The following is a 9432-nucleotide window of genomic DNA, read 5'->3' on the forward strand; positions in this document are numbered from 1 at the left end:
AAAAAGGGCATGGAAAAACAAGGGTGACTTTTGGGGAAAGAAGGGATTTAGGGGAGGAGGAGTGAGTAAGAGTTGTAAGGGCTGTGATCAAAGCATTATGCATGTTTGGGATTGTGTAAACAGAGACTTAGAAATAAGGCTAACACAGTTTAGTGCACACTGCGAGCTTTAAGACACAGAAGGAAACATTATAGATGATACCATTAGACAGAAAAGTCTTTCATGTTCACCATTAGCCATATCCTTATTTTGAAGCTGAATATATTAACAAAGCCACTACATACTGAGTACTATTTCCTTCCAATGCCCAATGTTATGCTTAATAGAATTAGGGAAAACAGACCCAAAATTCACAAGCACAAAAGCAATCCTTAGCAGAAAGAACAATGCTGGAGGAATCTTGACACCTGTTTTAAATTATCCTATACAACGATTGTCAGAAAAATAGCATGGTTCTCATGGTTTGATTGGGAAATGGCCCCATAGGCTCAGGCACTGAACCCTTGGCTCCCAGTAGGTGGCACTGTTTGAAGAGGATATGGGACCTTTAGGAGGTGGAGAGTTGCTAGAGGAAGGGCATCATTGTGGAGGGAGTCTGCTCAGACGTAATTCCTGTCATATTTCCTCTCCTGCTATGCTTTTCACTGCGTGTGCCTGTGCATGTGAGTATGCATGCGTGTGCCAATGCGTGTGCAGTGTTTGGGTGTATGTACACATGAAGTCCAGAGGTTGACGTGAGGATACCTTCCTCAGTGGAGCCTCCTTTATTGTTTTGAGGCAGGGTCTCTCACTGAACCCAGAACTCACTTTCAGCTGACTCACTGGCCCCCCACTGGGGCCCTTCTTTCTGTGAGTGCTGCCAATCTTGACTCAGGTTCTGTGCTTAGCCACAAGCACTTGACCTGCTGAGCCTTCTCTCAGTCCTCTAAGTCCCTGTGGAGCCCACCGGTCTGTGGGTCTGCGGGCTGTCTCCCCTTGTTCACTTCCTAGCCTCTCTCTCTCCCTAGCTTCCCTGTTGGTGTTTGAGCCCTGTGGGAGAGCCGCTGGCAAAGCACCAGAAATCTATCAACACTGCCAAGGGAAGAAGTGCCCGGCACCCTTTCTTCAACTCTGTCATGAGTGAAGAAGCAGAAGCAGCTGTTCGTGCCAAAATATCCCTGCAGCTCTGGAGCTGGGAGAACGGCTCCCTCCATCTCCACGCTCCTCCAAACCCATGACAAGGCAGTCATGGCCGCCTCAAAGGCACTTACTGCTCTCCGGCTATTTCCACTCTGGCTATTTATTTATCTAATGAACATGATCATTTTTATTTTATTCAGTTTATTCAGTGGGCTCATTTTATTTTGTTTTACATTTTGGTTGGGGATGGAGTTTCAAATTTGAGACGAGGGAATGAATGGTTGAACATTGCAAAACCATATAGAAGATGTTTGTTTTAAAACCATGCAGGGACTTGGCTGTCATGTAGAAAAATAAAGAAAAGAAGAAAGGGGGCAGGGAGCAAAGGCAGAGACAGAGTTAAGGAACACAGTGGAGTCCAGGAAACATGCCAGCAGAGAAAAGATTAAGAATCTTACAGACCCAAGTGCTTTGTTTACATTTTAAGTTGATTCAATTGTGATTTAAGCCCTCGGAGCTCTACACCATAACACTCAGAGGAACGTGCCTGCTTCACTACGACAGGAGTTTGGGCTTGCTCATTTGTGCTGGAATGGAGGACAGTGACACTTGGAAGCCAGCTTCACATGAGAAGAATAAGATCAGTGCCCAGAAGACCTGAGAAAGCCCAGGCCCAACAGCCTGAAGAGCAGAGTGCAGCCCCAGGGTGCCCAAGTGTTTCCTGATAAATGTGAGTGACAGGATAGATAGGCTAGCTTCCTATGGTGGGGGGAGCTGGGCACACAGTCATGATGGTCTCTGGGGACAGAATGAAACTTAGATTACAAGTAGACAACAGACACACATATTTTAGACAAGAGCACAAAGAATCTGGTCCTATCTTTCAATTTCATGAAAACACCAAGTTCATTACATGCTAATTATATAAAGTACAGATGTCCACACACACTGTCACTATAAACACTGTGAATGTGTAGAACATAGTTAGAATAAGGGCAGCTCAGTTTGATGTATTTAAAAATGTATCAAAAACCATAGCTTGGAACTTGGGGTAATTTCTGTCAGTACATTTTCCTCCACAGTAAAGATAAAAACTCACTTGAATTGTAAATGAACCCCATAGACACCTTTTCCTAATCGTCTGAATGTTAATGATGCTAATGTAACTCTTTCAGAGAACAGAAAATTCAAATCTATGAAAATCAAAAAGCAAAAGCACATTTTAATTATTCATGAGCTGCATTTATTTATATTGTGAGATTGCACATATTTCCTCCCACAAATCTGTTATTTTAAATGGCTTTTTGTTATATCAATATTTTCAGTTAAAAGTTAAGAAACATTAAAAAAAAATATGTGAGACGGTCTTTATCCAAAAATATTACCCACATCTGTTTCTCCAAGTCACTTCACATATTTTAATCTCCTATCCTGTGTAATGAAGAGAAACAAAGCCATAGAGGATGCCTTTTGCCTGCTGCGGAGAGACAGCTCACAGGACCATCTTGTCAAGGTGCAGGGTTTACAAAGCCCACGGTTAAGGCTAGCAGGCCCTTCTGGGCTCTACCGCCCCCTGGATTTGCCATGAGACAGAGACTGCTAACTACCTATAGAAATCCACTTCTCCTTCTTTTAGCCACTTGTATTAATGCATAAGAAGTGGGGGGGGGCGTTGGAAACATACAGATGAAAAGGTTGTTAAGAACAGAACAGTCTGGGGAGAAGGTTTATAATAGTTAGTGATAATAAAAGCAGCAGTATCTAAGAAGGTACTTGTGAATTTCCAAACACTGTCAATTATTATGCAATATCCCGATGTTCAGGTAAATGATTGACTCAAGCAAACTCATGATTAAAGCAAGACAGGAAATCCTAGAGCTTACTAGAAAGAAGCATTAGAATGTGAAGTGGACATTGAGGAGGGACGATGATGGCAGACGTCGTGAGGATGATGCCATGCTGCTTCTGCCTGGGTCAGTATGGGCTGCACCACAGGCTTGGCCTTGGAGGCTGGAGGCACTAGGGAAGCAGAGCTTTCACACGGGTTCAAGCCATCACAGATGAGAGCTGAGACTTGCATTAGCATGTCGGTGTGAGAAGAGGCATCCAGGAAGGGGGTGGTGAAGATCTGTGAGCACCCGGGTGACAGAATCGGGAAGGGACACCACCAGCAGAGCTTAGTGAAAGCTGTGAACTAACCGTGAGCTATAAAGCATATGGACTCCTGCCGGGCCATGAAAGGAAAGGGTGGACAGGGAACTGGAGACATGGACAATGGAGATGTGTGGGGCCCAGGCCCTGGAAGATGATCAGAGTCTATTTGTGGAGTAGAATTTTAAATGTGGTATTATTGAATCCCCACTGTTCTCCAGGTGCTCTTCCCACCCTCCCACAGCTCAAAGGGCAAAATGGATTAGTGAATCAATTCCCCATGGTCCGGCAGCATATAATAAAGCTGGATAATAAAAACAAGTCATTAGGCAACAGTTGTTCCATTCTTTTGTCTCCTCCCTGCCAAAGCAAGAAAAGACCACCAAGAGTGGGCAGAGGGGAGGCAGAATTCCTCCCAAAACCAATCTGGGAAGCCCGATGCTTGTAGGTAACAGATGCATTATTACCCCCAAAGCCTGCAGTGATATTAAAGGAACTTAACGGTGATGGCGGACAATCATCCCGTTTTAAAACACTGAGTACCACTGATCTTCTGGGAGCATGCACCTTCATGATCCCTCATTGTACCCCTCCTAGGGGAGAAGCAATTCTAGCCAGAATATTTTGTATCCTGTGAGACATTCCTGGAAGCAACCACACCATGTTTTAGGCTGGAATCATCTAGGCTAGCCATGAAGCCAGAGTCACCCACCAGAGTGGGGTGGGAGGGGCCTCCCCGCATCCACAGCCAAGAGAAGGGTAACTAGTCCAGTCACAGAGAAAGTGCTGTTGGCCAGGGACAGCAGAAACACCCGGCAAAGGCCATGGACGAACCGCAGCACCTGGGGCCCTTTGCCATCTCTGTGCCTCTGGGATTGGAGTCCACATCTTTATTTTCTGTGTCTCTCTAAAGACTCCCGCAGGGGGCTCTAGGACGATTATAACCGAGCAGCTGCTGCCTTGCAGGCAGGAGGCTTGAGGATGCAGCCTCCCCTGCTGTCACGGAGGACTGTTATCTACTGTAAGTGAGTAAGCTCCCTCCTGCCTTCCACAGGAAGCCCAGTCTCTAAAGCAGGGCTTAATAGAGTGGCTTCTCTGCATGCTTCAGCCCTACTTCCTGCCACTAAACTGTGGGCCACATTTAATAACTCAGAGGATCTCCTTACCTTAGGTCTTCATATGCAAAGCTTGATGCTCTCTGCCAACATCCTAATGACTTCAGATCACAACATCTAAACTGGTCACATTGGTGCTATGCACCTCTTGGCTATTATAAGGGCTCAAGACAACATGAAAAAAATTCCTGCTAATATTCTGTGTATTTTAAAACAATTAGGATTTCACTAAGTCGTTTACATATCTGAAATTTCAATGTTTCCATAATCTTTTACAAAACTGGATTAATTGTATTTGTTTATAATATAACTTTGGAAAACTAGAAGACAGGGTATTATTATTTCAATCTCACCTATACATCCATCATTCCTCATCATCCATCAGGTTATCCATCATCCATCCATCCATCATCCATCTATCAACCCATCATTCATTATCATTCATCTGTCCATCATCAATCCATCTATCTATCCATCTATCTACTTTACACCCTCTATTCATCATCATCCATACATCCACCTCTCTATGCGTCCATCCAATCAAAGACTCAAAGTGCTTTCTCTTAAACTCGGGAACTGCCTCCCTCCTCCCCAGCCCTGTCTATTCCAGATGATCATATTTCTTGTCAGAAGGTGTTATCAATGCTGCCCCTATCAACTGGTCTTAGACTCGGCAGCTGTTCTGACTCTCCCATGTCCTTGCAGTTGAGATTCCGAGGCCATGTATCAAGGCCTCTGCCCGAGATCAGCCCTCAAGGGTGCATAGATTCGCAGGTGTCAACCTTTTCACACTAAGTTTTCTGATGATAACACAGCTCATGATTCTTGTGAATTGCAGTTCTGACTTTGGGGTCCCCTGACTCACAGATGTTTCACAAATTTCCGCTTGCCTCTGAAAATAATATGGTAGGTTCCTGTCTAACCACTGGAGTTGTTTCTAAGATAACCTCCTCCCAACGCGCACGCACGTGTGTGCATACACACACACACACACACACACACACACACACACACACACACACACACACACACACCACACACAGAGGGGACACTCGAAACTGCAGATACTGTCAGCTTTACAGGATCTAGAATCACCTAGCCTCCAGGCACCCCAGTGGGAGAGCCCCTGAAGCATTCAGCTTTGTAAATCTGTATGCTAGTCCTGTCCTGGTGTCTAGCAGCTCTTTAATAAGATTCTCAGCTGAATTCTCCTTACCAACTGGTGTGTTTCTGGCATGCATCCCCTCTGCACCCTCTGCCTTAAGTAAACATATGTTCCTAACTCCTGCTGCAACCAGCACCTCTGCTTTGCCTTTCCTTGGTAAATGTGGCAAATGTAACTTCCCGTGCGGTCTCAGAAAGTCCATTCTGTCAAAGGTTTTCACCTTTGTCTTTTGTGGTTGTTAGATAGCCATTCTTCCCGACGACGACATCACCAATTCTTGAGAATAAGCAGAATAGCATTCTTTAAGGGTACCCAAGATAAAAACTGGGGAAACAAGACTCACATTTGTTTGCTGTTAATTATGTTTAAATTAGTCTATTCCGGGGTTGGGGATTTAGCTCAGGGGTAAACCCTGGGTTCGGTCCTCAGGTCTGGCGGGGGTGGGGGTGGGTGGAGGGGAATTAGTATATTCCTAGCTGGATGTTTTTGAGAACCTTCCTAAGGCTGTTGGTACCTGTTCTGTACTTTACCACTGTACTACCTTAGCAACATGCTCATAGGAGTTTAATAAAGAATAAATTAGAAATTGCTAGGAACGTGATGACAGTAACAGCACTCAAAGTTCCCAGTTTGGGTTGTATTCAAATTTACTTTTTTTTTCTTCAAAGTTTGGGATCAAACGCAGTACCTCCTGCATGCCAGGTGAGTGCTCAACCACTGAGCTACATCTGCAGCCAGAATTTCAGTTGTATGAAATATCAACACCTCCTCCCCCTCCTTCACTTTTACTGAACGAAGCAGCTAGTCGGAGGTGTGTGCAATAAGGAAGAGCTCTTGGGAGTTTCCAATAAAACAGAAACCGCCCCAACATCACGTCTCACACATCTTCTCTGGAACCGGTGATAGTTTTGTGCGTTTGAGTTCATCCTTTTCCTCGGGTGAGCCTTTTCCCAGGTATGATTTAATTTTAGCTGTTTCTCCTCCTCCCGGATGGTGATCTGGTTGTTATCTGGATTAGACTGACCAAGGAATTCTCCTCCTGTCAGCATTTCCCTGCTGTGGTGGGGAGGTGTGGAGGGGAAGCCAGGCACTGCAGCTGGTTAGGAGAGGGCGTTCATCCACTCTTGCTGTTGGAATCTAAAATCTTGCACTCGAAACACCCCATTGACACTTAGACTCTGGAAATAGACACAGTGGTGGCAGGCATCAGAGGCATTAATTGTAATTGCTAACTTCTTTTGAGTACATTTAACCAGCTACCAGAAGCACACTGCCTCTCCTCTGAGTCCTGGTGCCTGCAAGCACACACTGTTACAATACTCCTGGGTGGCATGAACTCGTGAGACTTGCAAGAACAGCTCATGGAGAAAAAAATTACCATTTTATATTTATTACTTTGGCTAGCTGAAGTGCCACAGGAATTGACTCTCTAATGCATTGAAGAGCAATTCCCTAACAATTCGATTCTGTTGCTTGGTAAACTATTTTTAGGGACCATCTCAGTGGGCTTTTAAAGGCACATGCCATTCCAATTTCAAAGATTATTTTAGTGCTTTGTCAAAATGATATGAATAACTGACATTCTCTCTTCAGATTAGAGAATTATAGGACATTCGGTAATGAAATTTGTATCCCGGGAAAACAGAAAAGGCAGGTTTTCCTGCTTGATAGTTTTCACTGCTAAGCTCTCCTGCAATTTCCCATCTTTGATACGATGCTAATCTCGGGGTTTAGCTTTGCTTAGTTGCATAATCAGATAATGGGATTTTCTTAAAGCCACAACTTGGAAGACAGCCTGCACTTATCTTTGGCAGGGTTCTAGGTACCAAGCAAATTTGGTTCTGTGGATGCACTGCCAGGTCGGCTGCCTGCAGAAGGGCAGAGTTGTATTAAATATGAAACTCAGCCAGTGCCTTCTTCTTGACCTTCCTCGGGCTGTGAAACGGCTCCATTTGTGTCCTCCATTACACATGAGAATGTACAAATTCCATTTGTTTAACTGGCCAAAGAAACAACACGCAACCACTGCAGGATGCTTTACCCAACACACATTCCTAAAAGGAAGAGCTACGGTTTCAGAATATTTTGCATACTGAACCCACGGAGGAGGCTTCAGGTGGTACAAGGTCCCTTCAACAGTTAACAGAGCATGTCACCCTCAAGAAAACCCAACGCTGCCTTTGTCATTTGTATCTCTTGAAGTCCTTGTCTCCGGTGAGCTAATTATGCGAAGTTCACCGTAATGTGAAATCAACTAAGGCAGGAAGTTTCCTTCAATTTTTCTTATGCTTGCAAGATGTATGGCCTTTTAAAAATGTATTCAAATAAATATATTCACTCGAGCACAGAATTAATGTGGTTCTGGAGGGCTGCCCTGGTGATTAATTCTTCTCTCTTTCTGAGAATAAATGGCCTGGATATTTAATGTTGTTCATTAATCTATAACTATTACATAACATTGCCACGATGTTTACTATGGTCTTTGCATTACTGTGTCTTGAATGGTAACTTTTTGCAAACGTGTTTGATTGAGAAGTCAGCTATAAATTCAAGTAACAGGCAAGTTCGACTTGGCTGTGGGACTGCCTAGAGTGTGGCCCATCCCTTGAAAATGTTCAGAGAGTACAGTTCTTCTTGCCAACTAAGAAATAAAGGATTGAAGAGATGAGAGGTTTAGCAGAGCTCTCACTGCTCTAGCAAAGGACCACTTTGGTACGCAGCAGCATTTACATGGTGGTTCAAAACGACCTGTAACTGAAGCTCCAAGGGATCTCATGCCCTCTTCTGACCGCCTCAGGCACTGCATGTCCGTGGTGTGCATACATACAGGTAGGGCAACACTCATACACATAAAATTATAAAATAAAAATAAATATACCACTCAAAAAGAAACTAAATGTATTTTAGCTGTTGATTGCATATTTTTGAAAGCAAGACCCTTATTTATCTTTGTATTCTAAGAAAGAACTTGATATTGCAATTAGCTCATACTCAATGTTCCCTAAATTAATTAGTACATGAATAGTGAATGATAAAGACAAAAATGTAGTTTCTTTAGTTATGAAAATCACTGGAAACATTAAAGTATACACAATACACAGACACTGTAAGTTTTTTTTTTTTTTAAATAGGCTTTAAAATGTTTCTTAAAATGTTCTTATTTGCTGGGCGGTGGTGGCGCAAGCCTTTAATCCCAGCACTCGGGAGGCAGAGCCAGGCAGATCTCTGTGAGTTCGAGGCCAGCCTGGGCTACCAAGTGAGTTCCAGGAAAGACACAAAGCTACACAGAGAAACCCTGTCTCGAAAAACCAAAAAAAAAAAAAAAATGTTCTTATTTATACTACATATCATCCATCACTGATCAAATATATATTGAGTTGTGTGTATTAAATAAATAATCCTAATAAACTTTAATATTATAAATTCAAAACCGAAACTATATTATCACCAAGTGTCATAGGTCAGTAGAGTTTGGGACCCTCTTCTTCCCAGGTATGCGATCATAGGAGGCTTCTCTTCTTTCTCTGTTTCTTTTTCTCTCTCTGTCCCTTTCTTTTGTGTGAAAGTTCATGTGTGTGGGGGTGCACATGTGTGTGCAGGTGTATGTGCACATGTGTGTATGGTCCAGAAGTCAACTTCTGGCGTTATTCATCAGGAGCTCTCTACCTTGGTTAGTGAGACAGAGTCTCACTAAGGACATGGAGCTTGCCTATTAGGCTTCTCAGGCTGGCCAGCAAGGCCGAGAGATCTTCCCATTCCTGCATCCCCCACCCAGTGCAGGAAGGATAGGGGCGCACCATTGTGCCTACCTTCACATAAGGATTGAGAAATCAAACTCAGGTTCTTAAGCAGGGAGCACCTAACTCAGTCATCTCCCAGCCA

The 9432-nt window shown here is 43.7% G+C and overlaps 1 long non-coding RNA gene across 1 annotated transcript; it reads left to right on the top strand.

The window, feature by feature from the left end:
• The first annotated feature begins 2826 nt into the window (after window positions 1-2826).
• LOC121823286 (uncharacterized) lies at window positions 2827-7892 on the top strand. Its single transcript, XR_006064699.2, has 5 exons — window positions 2827-3092; window positions 4184-4295; window positions 6219-6252; window positions 6352-6504; window positions 7365-7892. It is a non-coding gene; the product is annotated as an uncharacterized LOC121823286 (long non-coding RNA).
• The last annotated feature ends 1540 nt before the right edge of the window (window positions 7893-9432 follow it).

Source organism: Peromyscus maniculatus, chromosome 16 (assembly GCF_049852395.1).
Source record: "Peromyscus maniculatus bairdii isolate BWxNUB_F1_BW_parent chromosome 16, HU_Pman_BW_mat_3.1, whole genome shotgun sequence".
NCBI classification, from domain to species: domain Eukaryota; kingdom Metazoa; phylum Chordata; class Mammalia; order Rodentia; family Cricetidae; genus Peromyscus; species Peromyscus maniculatus.